The sequence below is a fragment of the Haliaeetus leucocephalus genome, unplaced genomic scaffold (assembly GCF_000737465.1).
Source record: "Haliaeetus leucocephalus isolate CR32 unplaced genomic scaffold, Haliaeetus_leucocephalus-4.0 Scaffold328, whole genome shotgun sequence".
In the NCBI taxonomy this organism is placed as follows: domain Eukaryota; kingdom Metazoa; phylum Chordata; class Aves; order Accipitriformes; family Accipitridae; genus Haliaeetus; species Haliaeetus leucocephalus.
This window is the reverse complement of record NW_010972764.1, coordinates 940,150-958,954: the sequence shown is the minus strand read 5'-3', so window position 1 is coordinate 958,954 and position 18,805 is coordinate 940,150.

The following is an 18,805-nucleotide window of genomic DNA, read 5'->3' as shown; positions in this document are numbered from 1 at the left end:
ATTCTTCACTGTCCAATAAAGATACTGATGCAAGTGCTTGGGGAGATGATAAACCATCACTGGAGTCATCATTTTGGTTTGCTGCTGGAAGTGAAACCCTTTTCCTAGTGTGACAAGATTTCCAGCCCTGTGCAGTGTGAAAGCTTTCATGATGAATTCAGAGTGAAGCATTTCTCTCCATTCGTCTCTTTGACTCTGACTTTAATTTGTTTTCTTAAAGAAAAAGAATAAATCTCACCTAGGCCTGCATTCCAAATGTCATTGCACATGTGGTGGCTTAAGGATCCTGTCTTTTCAGATACCTCCTAAGAGAGTACAAATGTTGGACAAAACCTGTCTGGAGAGCCAGTGAAATTCAGTATAAATGTTGTCCCTCACAACCATTCATCTTGGCTCTCATTTTCTTTCTCCAAGCAAAGCCATGTCTTCAGCACAGTGAACACCAGCCTGTGACTCACTTATTTTAATGTCTTTGGCATTTTGACTCAGATTTTCAGATTGTCAGACTTGCAGACTCATGAATAAGCTGTAGCTGCAGCATGTGGAGTTCCAGGAGAAAAGTTTCTAAAATTGTATGGTGGTTTTTTCTTTTTTCTTTTCTTCCCAGTTCAGATCTTAAGTACACATAATCACTAGCTCCAGAAAAGCATTTTGACATCATTTTGCTGCTCAGCTGTCAGGTTACATTCAGTACAGAGACCAGCAATTCTTATCTCAGCATCTTTCCTGGGCACAGCTTGCCATCACAAATTGAAAAATGCAAAGTAACAGGCATTGTTTGTCTTTAGAAAGTATTCATTATTGCTTTTTGCTCTTCATTTAACAATGTGTTTTCATTTCACAGTGTTATTCTGTTTCTAACTATGCCCTATGGGCAGATTTCAATAGACATCTCTAAGCTTAAATATGAAAATAGATGTAAAAGAAGATAATTTATTTCTTCCTCTGGGGTCATGCAGTCCAATATCCCACTAGAAAGCAGACAATCACCAACACAATCAGGTTTGCCATGGCTTTGTCTGGCTGTCTTATAAATCCCTGAGGCTAGAGATGCTGCTCCCTTTCTGGACCAGAACCAGTTCCAGAGTTATACCACATCCTTGTGAAATGCTGAGACGATACTAGACTATCATCTCACACATAGCAGCAGGTTTTGGGGCCAGAAGACCTAGACAGATGACTTCAAAGAGTAGCCAGCACATTGTCTGCTTGCCTGCTGCCAGTTACCTCTGTCTTTTTTTTTTTTAAAGGAATAGTCCAAAAAGTGCTTTTCTAAGGCTAAATTTAGAATAACCTAATTGTTAACCCACTGTCATCTAAAATGGAGGAGAGAGGAAATTTGCCATGTTATGTGTAAGGAAGACATGCAACTGCAGGACTACGGAAGTGAAAAATGTTTTCAAATCAGGTTTGACTTTCTTTTTCTCTACTAAATTCTCTTTTCATCTCTTTTCAGTCAGGTAGTTCAGGCATTTGGATCAGCAGTGGTACAAGCACTGCTATACTACTGATATGGCAAGCAACAGTTTCAGTACATATTTGCTTGTTTTTCTATCAAGAATAATGACTTTTTTATTGTTGTTTTTTCTGGTACTGTTGTTGAAAGTGAACAAAGCCCTACTCAGATTGTTTACAAAATAAGAGAAGGGAATAATTTATTTCAATGTACTTTTGGCATTATCCTTTTTACAGTCCCATGTTTCTGAAAGTTAGTGGAAGAGAAGAAAGAAAATATGAGAAAAAGTGAGACCCACATCTCAAAGAGGCAATCTTAGGTGTCCTATTAAAGGTGGAATATTCCGTACAGAAGATGGGTAATAGGCAGAAATTTTTTTTCTGTCAGTGGTCACTGCAGGGCTTGAATGGTGAATGGGGAATTAAAACAAGCACCAGTTAACTTTGGAAGCACCGATGCCAGACTATGTCAAGGGCCATCTTCTGTAGTACTTATTCATGTGATGAATCTCTTTAATTCTGTCCTTCTCCGTACAGAAATCACTTTCAGTGCTACTGCCTGGATGAATTCAGACATTGCACAGCAAGTTAGCAAGCACATCTGAATTAATAGCTTACTTGCAAGTGTCAAGCTGCAAGCAGTGTAGACATCATCCTTAGCATTGATCATGACTAGACAGCACATTCCTAAAGCAAATTTAATAGGTCTATGGTAGCTGCTAAGTGTTAAACAGTATTCTAAGCACATGCTAATAAAAATGCATGAACTCATATGCTTTAAAATAATACCAATTTCCCTAGGCCTAGGGAAGGCTAACATGCATAAAAGTTTCACATTTGGGTCTTACCCAGGATTTTTGCTGCCAACTAAAACATCACTACTTTGAGGGTTTGAAATGTATAGACTTAGATTTGCCCTTAAAGGAAAATACACACTCAGCTCTCTCTCAAGATTATGACTGAAATATTTCATAGGGGATTTTCACAATTATGATAACACCCTGATAACACACTTCACAATAACAGAATGTTAGTCTTCTGCTGACAAACCTCCAACCCAGACAATACAGCCTCTCCGCGCTTTCACTGACTTATACATTCTACCCTCACTTTCATAAGGACTGTTGTGTAGTGCAGTCATATGTTTAACAGCTATTTTTCCTGTCATGAAAAACTTAATTTCAATAAAGAATAAGATTATTGGGTGAGGTGGCTTGGAAGCATTTTCAGGATCATTTTGATTTTACAGGATTCCAAAAAAAAGAGGTAATTGCTTTTATCAGGAGCTTTTTAAGATGCTGTGCTGGTTTTGGCTTGGATAGAGTTAATTTTCTTCATAGTAGCTGGTGTGGGGCTGTGTTTTGGATTTGTGCTGGAAACAGTGTTGATGATAGTTCAGAGATATTTTTGTTATTGCTGAGCAGCACTCGCCCAGAGCCCAGGGCTGTTCTGCTTCTCCCCCCACCCCACCAGCGAGGAGGCTGGGGGGCACAAGGAGTCGGGGGGGACACAGCCGGGACAGCTGACCCCGACTGATCCCAGGGATATTCCAGACCGTAGGACGTCATGGTCAGCAGGTAAAGCTGGGGAAGGAGAAGGAAGGGGGGGACGTTGGGAGTGATGGCGTTTGTCTCCCAAGTCACCGTTCCTTAGCGTGCTGGAGCCCGGCTTTCCTGGAGGTGGCTGAACACCTGCCTGCCGGTGGGGAGTGGGGAATGGATTCCTGGGTTTGCTGTGCTTGTGTGCGCTGCTTTTGATTTCCCTGTTAAACTGTCTTTATCTCAGCCCACGGGTTTTCTCGCTTTTACCTTTCCCATTCTCTCCCCCATCCCAATGTGGCTGAGCTACCAGATGGGGTTAAACCACGACAGATGTTTAGTCCATGTTTGCTTTCCATCTATAATCATATATGTGTCTTGCCAATGAAGATAGGAAACATTTTCCTCCAGTAACTACAGAAGTCACAGTAAAATTTACCCAGCACCATTTCATATCCTCTTGACTGCCTTATCAAGACAAAGTGCTCAACTCCCATGAGTTTCTTCAGCTGCAAGGCAAGTTTTCCGTGTTCATTTTGCCCTGGTGAAGAGCTCGTATTGCACGTCAGTAGACTTTTTGGCCCTTGAACAACTTGAGGACAAAACTGTCTCCTTGAACTCACATGCAATGTGCACTGTCAGCTTCAAAGGAACAAGTTCCTGGTGCACGATCTATCTTTCTTCTAAGTGTAGAAATCAAAAAGGTCTTAAAATGCAGAATTGACAAATACGGCCATAACTCACAGACAAAGTGCAAGCGTGCAAATCCTGATACCACTGTATCCTCTTAAATGAAGAGGGGTGTGGATTCCAGGACAGTAGTCTTAGGAGGAAAAAAAGCTGCTTAATCTGCTATACCTCAGGGCTGTTTGATATGTGAGGAGACTATGCCAGTTCTTTATCCAGGGTGTGCATATGCCAGTATTGACATCATATGCTATATCAGCAAGTGGGGATGAGCAAAGTTCCTATCTTCTGCCAAGACATGTTTGCTGGATGGGACTGCTATACAGAAAAACAAATCCATTTATCTGCATCGTTCTCTTACCCATGATACCCATTCACTAGTAAGCAAACTCAGATGATGTTTTCTTTCTAGAACACAAATGAGATCAACGCCAGTAGAGTTTGACTGATTTCCAAATACAATCCTTACGATGATCTCTCAGTTTTGGAGAAAATCTGACATAAAAGACTTGCTTGCCATTTCAATAGAAAGTGCCAGGAAGTCAGTACCTAGGTCTCCTCTGGGTACTTTTTGCTGCATTGGCAGGCTTGCTGTCTTTCTTCAGATTCTGGTGTTACCAAAGGTCCTACCAAGGTAAAATAGAAAAAAGGCCACATAATCTTCACTGTTCCAGCAAACCGAAACAAATTTAGTACCAGTACTCCTACATCTCTTCTTTAGGTCTCTGAAAGCCCTATCGTTTCTCCTACAGTAGTTGATACGGAAGTCAGACCATCTGGTTTATCCCAGGCCCCAAGCTCTCCAATTCACTACACAGAAGTTAGAAGATTATTCTTTCTCAGCCAATTTTTTTTCTTTGTTTTCCATTAAAAGATGACCTCACAAAGAGTCTGTTCTGTATACTCACTTGGCTAAATTGACTGTCTTCAACATGCTCTGTCTGTTGACCTATTTTCACTTCGAAACTCTTAGTTCCAACTTCTTTGAAATACTTGTTTGGACTCAAAGTACCTGGACCATAGCTCCATTAGATCCAGATACTGAAGCACCCTCTGTTACTTATTTTGTCCGCTCTTTCCTTTTCCTGTTGACTAGATTCTGTGTTTTATTTTAATCTCACAAGTTTTCAGATTTCTCAGAGATTAGTTAAAAATGCTTCCTCCAATAAAAGATCCCTTGCCCTAATGGAAATTAAGGTTATTTCTATATGTATTTTTGGGTCCCTTTCCTTGAACAATTGCTCATATAAAGTTATTCACTTCTTCCCAAATCAATGGATGTTGTTTTCTTACCTGCTGTCGTGTGAGGAGGGTAGGGGAAATACAAGCATTTTGACAGCCTGTATGGCAACTTAGGGAGCCACAGTTTTCCTTACAAAGAATGGATTATCTCTTTGGACACCATTAGAATTTCTCCCTACCTTTGTGTTTGAATTGAATTTTCCTTTAACTAACTTAATTAAGTAACTATGCACTTTTCTCTCTCCTTTCTCGCTGGAATGTGCTGTTCTTGCACTAAGGGTTATTAAGGATCTCTCTTTTATCATCACATGTTCAGACTCTCCAAGAGATGACCCAGACTCTTTCCATCCAATCTTAAAAGACCCAGGCTTTCAATTATTTCCATAAAAGGACTATTAAAAAGGATAGCAGTCTGCCTCATGGTATGCTATGAGACTACTAAACTGGATTTGTCATTCAGTCAGGCCATCCTCCAGATCAGATCACCAACAGAAATCTTCATCTTTAACCACCACTGCCAAACTGTTCTAACTTAACTGAACAGAAGACAAACCTCAGCTCGCATGAGGTCTCTCACCACCTCATGAGAAGTAGACATTTAGCCACAGAATGGGGACGCATATCACCAGAACTGGGAACAAAACTTAGGCTTGCAAGCTGGCAGCACAGAACATGAAGAAGAACATGTTTTTCAACAGACATTTCTCATTACGAATAGAGGGAGAGAATCAGAACTGACCTGGCAGCATGCTGAGGGCTCAAATTACCCAGCACTTTTGACAGGCAAGAATTTAACTGAAAAATAAGTATATGGGAAGAGGGTAACCAGTCTCAGTAATGATGTTTTCTTCTGGGGTTCATCAGGCATTATTTTGCTTTACAAAAAAAAATCATAAAATATGTTAAATGATCAGCATAAGGAAAAATGGGACACTGGAGTTGTATGCACAAATTATGATTTTCTTTTTTTTGGCTAGTAAATAAGTATTTTCTTTAAAGGATTAAGTTTACAGATCACTTTTTAAATATCCCAGTACTAAGAAATAATACTGTTTCCTTATAATTCACATCTGTTTCCCTCCAAATCATGTCACTTTCTTCTACCTGGATAAAATCCAAAAGCACAAAATACTTTTCTCTGAAACACCCCTGCTGTGTGAGCTCTACCTTTCTTATCCCTTCTCCCTAATGAGGCCGATGCAGGTATGCTCTTCCCGAAATCTAGCTTGTATCTTTCCAAACTCCTCTACGGCTCCCCAGAGGTGTGCACCCTGAAATTAGTAGTAACTGCCAGACACCCCAGTTCATATGTGCACTGTGGGTTTTCATGTCATTTCTGTTTTTTTGACATACACCATAAAAAATCAAGGTGATGTCTCAAATTCCTGCAGGGACAGGTATAGCAAATCCTTAATATGGAGAACTCCTGCTACTTGAACTCTCACAGCAGAATAGAGTAATCTGCTGTTACCTAAGACTTCTCTTCACCTTATCTTTTTTATTTCATATCCACAAAGCAAACTAATTTTTGAGGGTTAGAAGTATTTTGTGGGGTGACAAAAGAATTCAAATGTTTTCAAGGAAGAAATGTTTTTTAAAAGGCAGTTTAAGAAAACTGCCAAAAGTCTTCCAGCTGACATAAAACGCCGCACGACAATTTTCAATGATCACTCCTGTATTATCATAACACTCAACCAGAAAGAATATAAATTACTTCTATTTACATTTAGACTTTTGTTTGGGTTTTGGATCATGGAGAGCATATTTGTTTGTAGTGAGTAAGCAGCAGGATTTTTAACAGGACCTCCTTATTTGTTCAGAGATTTTCCCTTTGGAAAATGAAAAAAAGATAGTGCCTGAGGGCCTGAACATTTATGTCTTCAGTCTGGTTTTGCTTCAGCAGCAGCTTTAGTAGATTTGAATTCTCTGGATGTTCGCACCCCATAGGGTGTACAGTCATCTATTTTTTGATAGAAGAGAGTAACAAAACAAGACATATAGTAAGATTAAGATGTACTGGGAGTGGTGCAAGGGACACTTTTGTCCCAGGTAGGAAGTGACAGGAGCCACAGCCCTGACTTCCAGAGGAAGCCCCGCCCCTGAGACCTGTCACATGACTCCACCTTTTTGTGCCTGGGCATCACCATTTTAGAAACCATTAGACCCCACGTGTTCTGAGCCATCCCTGCGATCGGCTGGCAGGACCAGGCTACCCAGAAGTACATCACAACAGGGAGCCTCTGTCTACTGCCTACAGAGGCCGACATCTTTGACAACATCGTGTTTTCACGCTGCTCTGTCATTGGCTGGTTGCCGTTTCTTGAACCCATCCTATGCACATGATCACAGACCACCCTCTGATTGGCTGCCTATTTCATTTGGACCACAAAGTGCCCATATATGAAAATACACCTTTATCTTTATCTTTGATACCATATGACATCATGCTCAGTATCGAACTGGGGGAGCTGGCCAGGGGGAGGAGGGATCATGGCTCAGGAATGGGCTGAGCATCGGGTCCCGGGTGGTGAGCATTGTGCATCACTCGTTTTATACATTCTTTCATTAGTATTATTGTTATTATTACTTCTTCTCTCCTTGTGTTGTCCTAGTAAACTGTCCTTGTCTGAACCCACAAGGTTTTACCTTTTTGTTCTGATTCTCCTCCCCATCCCACTGGGGAGGGGGGAGGAGGGAGTGAGTGGTCGCGTGGTGCTTAGTTGCCGGCTGGGCTTAAACCACAACAATATATCCAACAGCTGTATACATTTATTAAGTCTTCTTGGATTTGTCTTACCAACATTTAATTTTGAAAAAATCATTAACTTGACTTTCTTTTAAGAGTCTGCGGAAATTGTTTTAGGGTCCCTTTTAGTATAGAATATCCTAAAGTAATTATGTCTTGGAGGTATTCCCATCTCATTCTTTTCCATGACTAATATAATTTATACTTGATTAATCAGGTGTTTTGGTTTTCTTCTAATGAGCAGGAAATAGACATCTAAGTGTGTGAAGTCAAAATCATACCAAAGTACCCAATGTGAAGTACTACAGGAGTTGTGTATGCCATACATGTTTACTGGGGAGGGAACCTGTCTCGGCAGTCATGGAGTTTGAAAAGGGCAAATTCTGGTCACGAATCATAACATCAGTTCCCCATGTAGCTCTCTGGCCAGAAAGGGCTAAACTAACACTTGTATGCACATGCAGAAGAATAATCCTTCAAAGTAAACAGGATTGTGATTCATTTTGCTCTATTCTGACTAGGATAAATTTCCAGTTATGGTGTCCATAATTCAAGCACCAGAAGACAGGCCTTAAACCAGGAGTAGCTAGTTTTCCTGAAACACCCATGAAAATCATTCTGTGTTTGAGAGCCCTGTATCAAGGAAGACTGGTGAGAAAGGGAAGGATACTCTTGACATAACAGAGCTCCCTGCTGAGCTGGGTAGGTGGTCAGCCTCTGAAACCCAGTGATACCAGCACCAGTGCCTTCTACTGATTTGCTTCTTCTCCCACCTTCATTACCCTGAAGACCTAAGGCTAACCAGTGTGTTGCAGTTTAATCACCTCTGCTAGAAAGGTGTAAACACGATCAAGTAAACTTCTCTTTGATAAGTTAAAATGGGTTATTTTGTCAAGGACTGTAAGAACTCTAATAGGAAATGACAAATTGATAATAGAGGATATTGTAGCAGTCAAGGCTGTGACTAGATCCAACCACTGGAAGCTGAAGGTAAACAAATTCAGTGCTGAATAAAATTCTGGTTTCTGTATTTAATTTAAAATTTACTTCACAAAAAGAAGTGTGTGTGGTAAAGTGTTAAGCCTGCTAGTGTTGAAATTACTTCAACTTGGCATATAGAAAGCTGGAGAGTCAAATTCTTCTAACTAGCATAATCCATGATGCAAGTAATTTCAACTCAAACTACATAATTAACTCAGATTATATAATTAGGTGCTGAACACATATGAAGTCCAAGAAGACCCACAAAGAGCAAAAAATAATAAGAAAACTAGGTTTATGATACAGATTGCTTACATAATATGTTAAAAAATGTACTGTTGCAAAAGTTTCACATAATCTGAGAAGCCTCTGACAGCCTGGGATGATGCATTATGCTGTATGAGACTGAGAAATGTTTTTTAACAGAAACAAAGTGACTCTAATATTCTGTCAGGGAAAATTTAGAAGGAGATATTACTGTCTAATTTTTTGAGGAAAGGCTTGGAGCTCAATCTGTTATTCCCCCAAACTGCTGAAGAAATAAGAGCAATTAGCTCCTTGTCCTAGCACTTACTGCTATCTTGCAGTCTGTAAGACAATCAGCTACTTTACTGGTCACACTGTAAGGCCACAAATCACTTTGCGCTTAAGATGTGGAGAGCAAAACCAAAACACTTTGATTATCTCTCTCCCTCCAAACTACAAGCAGGCGCCTATGAAATATCGTCATCCTATCTGTTCTGTGTGTGTGGGCAGCTTGTTACACTTGTACCAGGCAGTGATACCCCGGATTGCCCAACTTACTGTATTGATACACCCTGTGTATAAAATCTGTGATGCTCAGGTAGTGTACTGATGGGGAATACGCTACAAAGCAGGGAGGTAGAGAAGAAAAAAAACTTCAGGAAAGAGGTAATGAGGGCAGAGGGGGTAGAGAGGGAGGACCTGCCTGTCCGGGTGGAGCTGAGCTTTGTACAAAGTTAAGAAAATTTTGTGAAAATGTGCCAAAAACATTGTGACTAAAGACAAATAGAGGAAGGATGATCCTTTTCTTAGATTTACTATTCAATGGTAATGGAATTTGATGCCTTTCCCTCCAAATGCTCCCTTAAATCAGAGAAATATAATGCATCTGAAGTTAGAGAGATATTGAAGTTCTCAGTTCTGTAACAAAAGTTAATAATTTCCTCTCTTTGTCAAAGTGCCTTGGGAGTTCTTGTCAGTGACAGAATTGCACCCAGGTCTTGTCCTTTTCTCCCTATTGTTTCTCTTTCTCCCTGTGATAGAGCTGAATATGTTGTTTAAGATTCACTTCTTGATTTTACCTTTCTATTTTCACTGAGGTTTTTACAGTTGAAACACCTTTCCCTCTGTCTTGCAGCCTCATTCTGCTGCTGTGTGCTGCTTTGTTTTCTCATTAAAAACATTTTGTTCCTTTCTGAAGGTCTCAACAGATTGCCTGCTGACACCCCATTTCAAACATTACGTTCAAGGTAGTAAATTGAGAGGCATCCTGTTTGCAAACCTAAGCTTTGTCGAGAGATGTTGCAAGCACAGCTGACATTTCAGCCATGGGCCAGTGCAGTGGTTTGTTGATGCTTCTTTCCAATTCTTCCCTCCTGCTCTGTATGCGTACCACCCTCCAGACAGATTTGTCGAGAAGTTGTGTTATTTTGTCTCCTGCTTCCCATCTTCACTGCTGATCACATGCTCACCATAAAAAAAAATAGTATTGTAGCAGTAACAGTATTATAGCTTAATAAATAGTCATTTAACACACTCCCTCCCTCCCCAGAGGAGATATTGGTGCCATTGGAGATGCTAAGAAATAAGCATTTAAAAATAGATAATAATAGAGAATAAATTAGTTAGATTTAATAAAGTACAATATTTTGGAATTACACAGGAGCTTGCGCTGCCCTTTCCCCATCAGAAAATTGGGCCAGAGCCCCCCGTTGGTAGCATAGCAATTTTGTTGTCTTCTAATGAATAAGGTGTATTTCATTCCAATATATAAAAGATTTCATCTAGGATTTGTATGAGAAGCAAAAGCATATTACTGGTAAGTTAATACTCATTCAAAATGACAATATATACTATGGCACTGTTAAGTGAAAATATTCTAAACCCTCTATGTAATTTTTGCAACACAGACTGTTAACAGTAGTATTCAAAGCAAACAAAGCCTAATATGCAGGTCTTGCAGACGTTTTAAGACACTGAGTCAGTCTATCATTGTGGTGGGCTGGCCCTGGCTGGAGGCCAGGGTCCCCCCAAAGCCGCTCTCCCACTGCCCTCCTCAGCTGGGCTTGGGGGGGAGAGAAAATAGAACGAAAGGCTCGTGGGTCGAGATAAGGGCAGGGAGAGATCGCTCACCAATTACTGTCACGGGCAAAACAGACTCAACTCGGGGAAAATTAATTTAATTTGTTACCAATCAAATCAGACTAGGATAATGAGAATTAAAACCAAATCTTAAGAAACACCTTTGCTTCTTTAAGAAGCAAAATCAGAATCACTGAAATGCAGAATAATAGAAAAGTCTAGGGTGGAAGGGACATCTGGAGATCATCTGATCCAACCTTAGGTTAAGTCACTCAGGGCCCTGACAAGCGCAGTCCTGTATATTTCCAGCAAGGGAGATTCCATCTCTTCTCTGGGCAACCCATTCCGATGTTTGATTATTCTCATGGCAAATAATCTTTTTCTTTTGTCCAGATGGAACTTCCCTTGAAGCAACTTGTGCCTATTGCCTGTTGTCACTGTGGATCCTTGTGAAGAGAGTACCTCTATCTTCCCCATAACTAACTTTTAGGTATCAGCAGACTGGATTCCCTGAGCCTTCTTTTTTCTAGGCTAAACAAACACAGGTCCCCCAACCTTTCTCTGATCGTCATGTTCTCCAACACTTTACTCATTTTGGTGGGCTTCAGTGAGATGTTTCAATGACTCTTTTGACCTGGGGAAACCAAACTGGACAAGGTATTCCAGGTGTGGTCTAACAAGGGCTGAGCAGAGTTGAATAATCACATCCCTTGATCTGGTGGCTATATTCTTGCTGCCATAGAGATCTGGGGGATAAATTTACCCATGAAGGCTGAGGCAAAGGAGGCATTGAGTAAACCAAACTTTCCTGTGTCATTTGTAACTAATTTGCCAGCCCCTTTTAGTGGCAAGCCTATCTCTTCCTTGTACGAACATACCTATAAAATCCTTGTTATTCTTGACATCTCTTGCCAATTTGAGTGCCAGCTGAGACCCCACTTTGCCACTCTGGGCCACCATACTTGCTGAGGTCCAGCTAAATAGCAAAGAGAAGCTAAGCACAGGCATTTGTTGGTGCTGTGTGAGGCCTCTGCCCCATGGGTCCCTTCTCAGGACATGGTGAGCCCCTCGCTCCCCCTGCCCCTCCACATTTTCCATGTGTGGTTTCCTTAGCTCATGAGTACAGCTGCTACCACATGCCCATGCTGTCCTCGCAGCAAAGTCTTGGAAGAGATCACTGTCTATTAAAGGTTTATTCTTTTTTCCAGCTGAATTGTTTTTATATATAAGCTCTTTCGAAGAGTGGAGATGTTTTCAAACACCAGTTCGCTGGAGTGGGAAAAGTAGGGAATAAAAATGCTGTATTTGTAGTTTGTAAGCTAATGGGAGCAGAATATAGATAGGGCAGAAAAGTATATGTATATTCATCTGTACCAGACTAGAAAACAATAAAAAGTAATTTGTCTTTCTTTTCGAAGAGACATAGCTAGAGATAGCTAGCTATCCCACTCTGCTGATGGCAAATAACACACCACAGTATAGCGGCCACAAAAATGAGGAGCACAACTGTACTCTTTAGAATAAATTCTCATATACCCAATTAAACGAATTCCAGACTGGCTTCTACACTTTAAGGAGTAAATATGTTAATATGACAAATCCTTGTACTTTCACTTTTTTTAATCAAGACATTCATGCAGATTGCTCTGGTCAACATTACATTAATAGGTGATAAAATAAAGAATTCAAGTATGCAAAATGCATCTTTTCTAACCAGTTGTCAAAATAAACAACCACTATCAACAATAGTAATTATATGTCACGCTGCATTGCTGGCAGCTCTGGGTTGCGTGTTTACACATGAGCAATCTAAATGATTGTCATGAATTATTGAAATTCTTTTTAAAATCTGCAGTACTGAAAAAGTATTATGACAAAGTCTGAAAAAGCACGTTAGCTCTAGTATGACAAATAAATTGAAGCGGTTGTGAGTCCATCAATTAATTCTGCACACAGATTAAATACTGATTTCAGTAAAATATATACATATGCAAATGTACATGACCAACAGCATAATAAAGGATAAAAGTTGCATTATGTTCAAGTGCGGAGGACTCTGTTGTCTTATTACAGTATGTTTATATTAAAATGATGACTAAAAATTAGGCCTTGTACTGTACTGGGAAGCTATGTAAGCTTTTGCCATTCAGATAGCATGTATTGCAGAGTGGTGTAACCTGGCCATTATGGTCATTTTTCAGGAAGGGACAACGATTAGGAAGAGGAAGAATGATTTAATCCACAATCCTTCATCCCTGTTTTAATTTGCAAAGACTTCCTACCACATGGAGAGCCAATCTCCCATCCTGAGAAGCTTCATATCAACAGAATTATGAAACTTGTAGCATTTGCATTAAACTGTTGTCACTATCTAGAAAGACAATACAAAAAGCACCTCCAAAGTGTTTTAAAAAGTCAAAACATGAGATTCCAGAGATATGTAACTCTGAATATGCAGGAAAGGCAGCCAATTCCTTTTGCTCACTGAAACAGGACTCCCCTTTCTGCTACATTATAGAACATTGTCATCTCTGGATCAGTCTAACCTGGAAGTTCAAATATTGTCATATATTTTAGATAACAGGGAACAACTGATGTGTATCACCTTGCTGTACCAACATTCGATATTCAGTCTTCCCTGGAAATGACATCTTTGTTACTTGGGTTGAACTGAAATAACAGGCTCCAGAAACAGTTAATTTCTTTTTCTAAAAGGAGACAATCGGTGATAGAGTTAAAAATTCTCATTTTCCTGTAGAGAAATGAAATGTGGAATACTCTTTGACATTCAGCTGCATTATTTGTTGGTATGAATACAGAATAAATAAACAATATTGCATATGCACAAATGCAGTAAGAAGTCAATGGTTTTAACATTAATGTGGTAAGTTTTTTCATTTGATCTTTCTCCATATTAAATTATAATATATTAAATCTCAAATACTAGCTGCATGCAAACTATAAAAGTTCTCAAACTTTGTCTAATAATCTTATTAAGAATCTAATAAGATAGCAATATTTCATGACAGAATTTCATATCTGGAGTATAAAGTTGCATTCAAGCATGGACTCTTTGCTTTTAGGTAACATTACTTAAAGCAGTTTCAAGCTTAGGGAAATATATTATAACTTTTTTGCATGTCTAGTTTGGCATTTCAGAGTCGGGGGTTTGGGGGTTTGGTGGGTTTTTTGTAGGAAACAAGGTTTATGATTCTGAGGATGTGGCATTCTCATAAATAAAAACCAGATTCTTTGGGTGTTGCTTGCATAGCCGGTGGAGCTGCTGAATGAAACTCTAGTGTCTCTTTCCTTTGCAGGTTCTATGCCAAAAAAATTGATTTACATACATAATAATGTCAGCCCCCATCCTCGAGAGGTTTGTGCAGAAAGAGAGTCCTTCTTCCTCAGACACTCCTCTGCCTTCAAGTGCAGAGATATGCAAGTCATTTTTGAGCTCTTACTGGAATAATTCCTAGGTAGCTGAGTATGGGGTGGTCTAAGAGATTCTCCTTTCTGCTGCTATTTTAATTAAAAGGGAAACAAGTTGGACTTTTCAGCTCAGTCTGTCCTTTTCCTTTTCTCTCCCTCCCAGCCACTCAGCACTAATTGACTACTCCATGGTTGCCAGAGGCTTCATGTAATTTCAAAAACAGGGAACTGGTGTTTTTCTGGTTTTTTCTTCACTCCAAATGTTTCACCATGTGATACTGTTTCAAAGAGAGATGCAGTTTCTATATTTTTTCTTATGCAGCCAGTCATCATCGTATCATTGGCCAAATTCTCAGGTGTTGAATTTAGAGTAACAAAGTCTATTTCCATTCAATCTGTTGATATTCAGGACTTTACATTCAATTAATCAAAATCTACTAAGTCACTATGACTGCTTTGAAATCTTTCAAACAATGAATTCAATTCAGTCATTTTTATTCTACTTTCACAATAATTCTTTCACAGAGATATCTGAAGGATCCATACAAAGTGTTTCAATTAAACTTAATCTGAAGATAAAGATGGAATACTGAAGTCTGATCTTTTGGTGTAGTAATTGCAAACTCAGGTAAGGATTAAAAACAATGAAGTCTTATATTGCTTTTTTTTTCCATTCAGCAATGCATAAGTGCATTTTAAACCGATGAAACCACAAGATATCCACCCATGGTATTTCTAGGTGCATGGTTAATATATATTATATAAAGCATCTCTCAGTTCCTTATCTTTAAGTTACAATGTAATTTATACCTACTGTATAAATAGATTTACTTTATTTGTTCAGTGTAGTTATTTTTATTACAATTTTTGAAATGCAGTCAAACCCTTATTTTTAATGAGTCAATAGCTAGATGCAAGTCCAGTTACAACAATAAAACAGTAGAGTTAGTTTTTTAATTACTTGTTCATTATGTAGGCAAACTGGGCCTAGAAATATGTATTAGACTTTATACTAATTCCTAAAATAGATTAAAACCAGCATATAAGATTAGACTTTTAATACTGTGGAAAATGAGTGTTCCTGTTTTCACAAACAGACTGACCATGCAGTACAAACTGTGTGAGGAGAAATCTTGTACATTACAAGTACACAACATTAAATTACACGTGCTATTAGAAGAACTATTAGATATACTATGTGACCTAAGCAAAGCCTTGTTGAGAAGATAATATGCCTTTTTTTTTAAACTGATCCCCTTGTTTTGTTTGGACATAAGTGTTGTGCTAAAATCACACAAAGTTTGTTTGGGTTTTTTTTAAGTTTATCTATGATATTTGGTAGTCTAGAATTTCACTCGCTTTGAAAATCACCAATATTTGCATGAACCACAGAAAATAAATAGCCTTTTTATTAGAAGGAGTATGAATTCATTAAGCATGTTTTTAGATACAAAGTCTTAAGCCAAAGCATTAAAGTTGGGATGCACACCTAAATTCAGTGTAATTCTGAAAAATATCAAACAAGGAGGACTACAGTATTAGCTATCATGCATGTTGTGATATGCATGTGAAGTTACAAGGAGTAACTCTGGACATACAAAAATAAGAGACAGAGTAGCATATTTGACTAAGAACTAGATGTTTGAACTGAATAGCATAGCTTGAACAAACTAATAAGGGAAAAAGGTTTCACTGTTCAACGTAGGTAAATCTTATTGAGAAATAAGAGCTAAATTGTTTCAGCTCATATTGTCCAGCTCTGGGCTGTGGGAGGAGAATGCTGTTCTCAATAGCTCTGTGAGCCATACAAAAGGAAACTCTACAGGAGATGGAGAATTTGACAGATGTATTCCACTTTCTGACTACACAACAGAGAAATTTATTCCTGCTATAATATTGCACATGTCAATAGACCTTGCTGAATCTAGGACTATCATGATGCAGAAGTCACATTAATGTAGACATAGCACTGACATTAATGCATTTACTACATTATTTTCAGAAAAAAAAGCCTTATACAGTGTTTTTAAACAACCTACATTCAGTCCTGCACAGTCCAATGGTGCACATCATTTGATGCGAATATACTAAAACACACACTTCTTCCTCAAAGTCATTGTTATTCATAAGCCTTTGAACATATTTTCCAAAGCTGTGAGGTTTGATAAGACTTTTCAACAGTTTGCTTAGCAATTTGGGAATTCTAATGCCCTGCTTAATAGCACTTTAAAATTTAAATAATGAACATCTTTAATGATCTGGCAGTCTCTCCTGCAGAATCAGTAACGTGAATAATTGGTAATAAACTGTAATCTATATCACAAAGGCACTAATTCTTTTCCTGCCCTCAGATTTTACCCTGTGTTTGTCTCATGATGCTCCCTATTTGATCTGAAACATTGCCTTGAATCAATTCATAGGCTGATACACTATTGCAACAAAACACTTTAAATTAAACATGGACTGAAATTAAGTCTTCTTTTCTGCAGTAAGTACTTACCAGAAGAAGGAAGTTCAGAGCTCGTTTACTAAACGTGAAAAATAAGCTATTATCATTTATCTTGGCTATTAAATGCAAATGTGACGTACGGATTTTTGAAAACACAGCAGTGTATTAATGGCAGGTTAACAAAGTATTACAAATATATTTGTGCAGCAAGTTTAATGGAGGCAGACCGTTGTCTCTCCGAGACATCTGACATTTTTCCAAAAACATACAAAATGGTGAGATGGTAGAATTTGCTTAAATGAGACATGTTGGTAACTGGCCTACTTCTGAAAATTATTGTCTCTGTTGACTAAAAAAAAAAATAAAAATCAATACCTCTCAGACTGGATATAAATGCATAGCCAAAAAGAATCCCTCTCTTCAATCTTTTTTCTTCGGTACAGGTATACTGTGGAAGTGCAATACTGTGGTGATTGATGAGAACCAGTTACAGAACACACATTAGTTAAACCAAAGAGTCTTGGTTGAATGAATCATTCAAAACCATAGGTACCAGATTCTAATGAACACAGCTTATTCCTAGAAGATCCCTTGAAGATAGGATTCTTTATATTTCTGAAGCTCATGGAGCTCTTAAATTCTGATTAGATCTACCAAATGGCTTTTACAATAATTTTTTATGTTAAATTCACTGCCTTTTTAGAATAGCAAGGGATACATGTATAACACCTTTATCTCTGCAATAGCACGTGAAAGAAAAACAGCCTCTAAGGATAAATAAAGCTGGCATCAGCTGATTTTCTTCGCAGCATAGGAAAGAAACCATGTAAGAGTGGAACACGTTGAACTGCCATGGGAGAAGTCAGTGCTGCTTTCACATTTGGCTTGCACTGCCTCAAATGTATTTTTGTAGCAGACCATATCTAACTTGAGTCTCTAAAGCCAGCTCCTCTCCGTTTGGATGTTATTGTGTTCAGCAGTCCCCGAAGGGTCTTTAACAAGGCCAAACAGTGTTTGCCCATGAAGAGCTGTGTTGGGAGCGTTCCAGAGCTTGACTATGGACTTGTGGAGCTTCAGCCTTTGCTGCCATGTAAGTGCAGTTTTGTTGTGCGTGTGTTTGTTCCATCATGCTCTGTGCTACGGTGGAAGCATCACAGGAATGACAGATAATGGCTCGCAATTCACAGCACTGATGTTGAAACCATCTGCTGGTGTTTATTATTAGATCATGATCAGTTTGGTTATGTGGCAGCAAAGTATGAAAGATGAGCAGCTTTCAGCCTTTTTGCAAGTCTGCTGGAGGAGAGAGTTCCAGCCGCAAACTTCTGAGGAAACCTGTCGACCTACCTGCAGGGCACTCGTTTGTGTCCAGGGAGTTTGGGGTTGGGTGGGTATTGTGCTGCTTATCTGCTACAGCTTGTGCATGGGGAGAACTGGGTCCACTCTGCTTTAGGTTTGTATCTTGTTTTCCTTTAGATGTCAACATTGCAGCCAGAACACCTGATCTTAAAACACAAATTTAACCTTCTACAGTAGGTTCTTAACACAAAAAAGGATCCAAGAAAGTAAATGTTCACAATTTGGTAACTAAGAAATTTCTATAACCAAGCACATGGAAGTGTTTGAGTTGCAAAAATGTCACGGGGTTCAGGAGCAGTGCCAGATTTTCCATGTTATTTCCATGGTGGTATTAAAGCTTTTGTAACTATATGTAGCAGGCTTTCCTTTCGATGTCTGTTTGCACGAAAAAAGAATGTCTTAATTTTTGTCGTGATGAGAAAGCAATTGGATCTGTGCATACATATGCATACAATCTAGGATAGCCTATGTACTGGCGCAAGGAAATTAAAAAAAGGGAAACCCAGGTTTTGCATCAATTCCTCTAGCTATACAAAAACATTATTTCAATCCAAGTGAAGTGATTTTATAGCTTAGAATTCCAAACTTTCACAG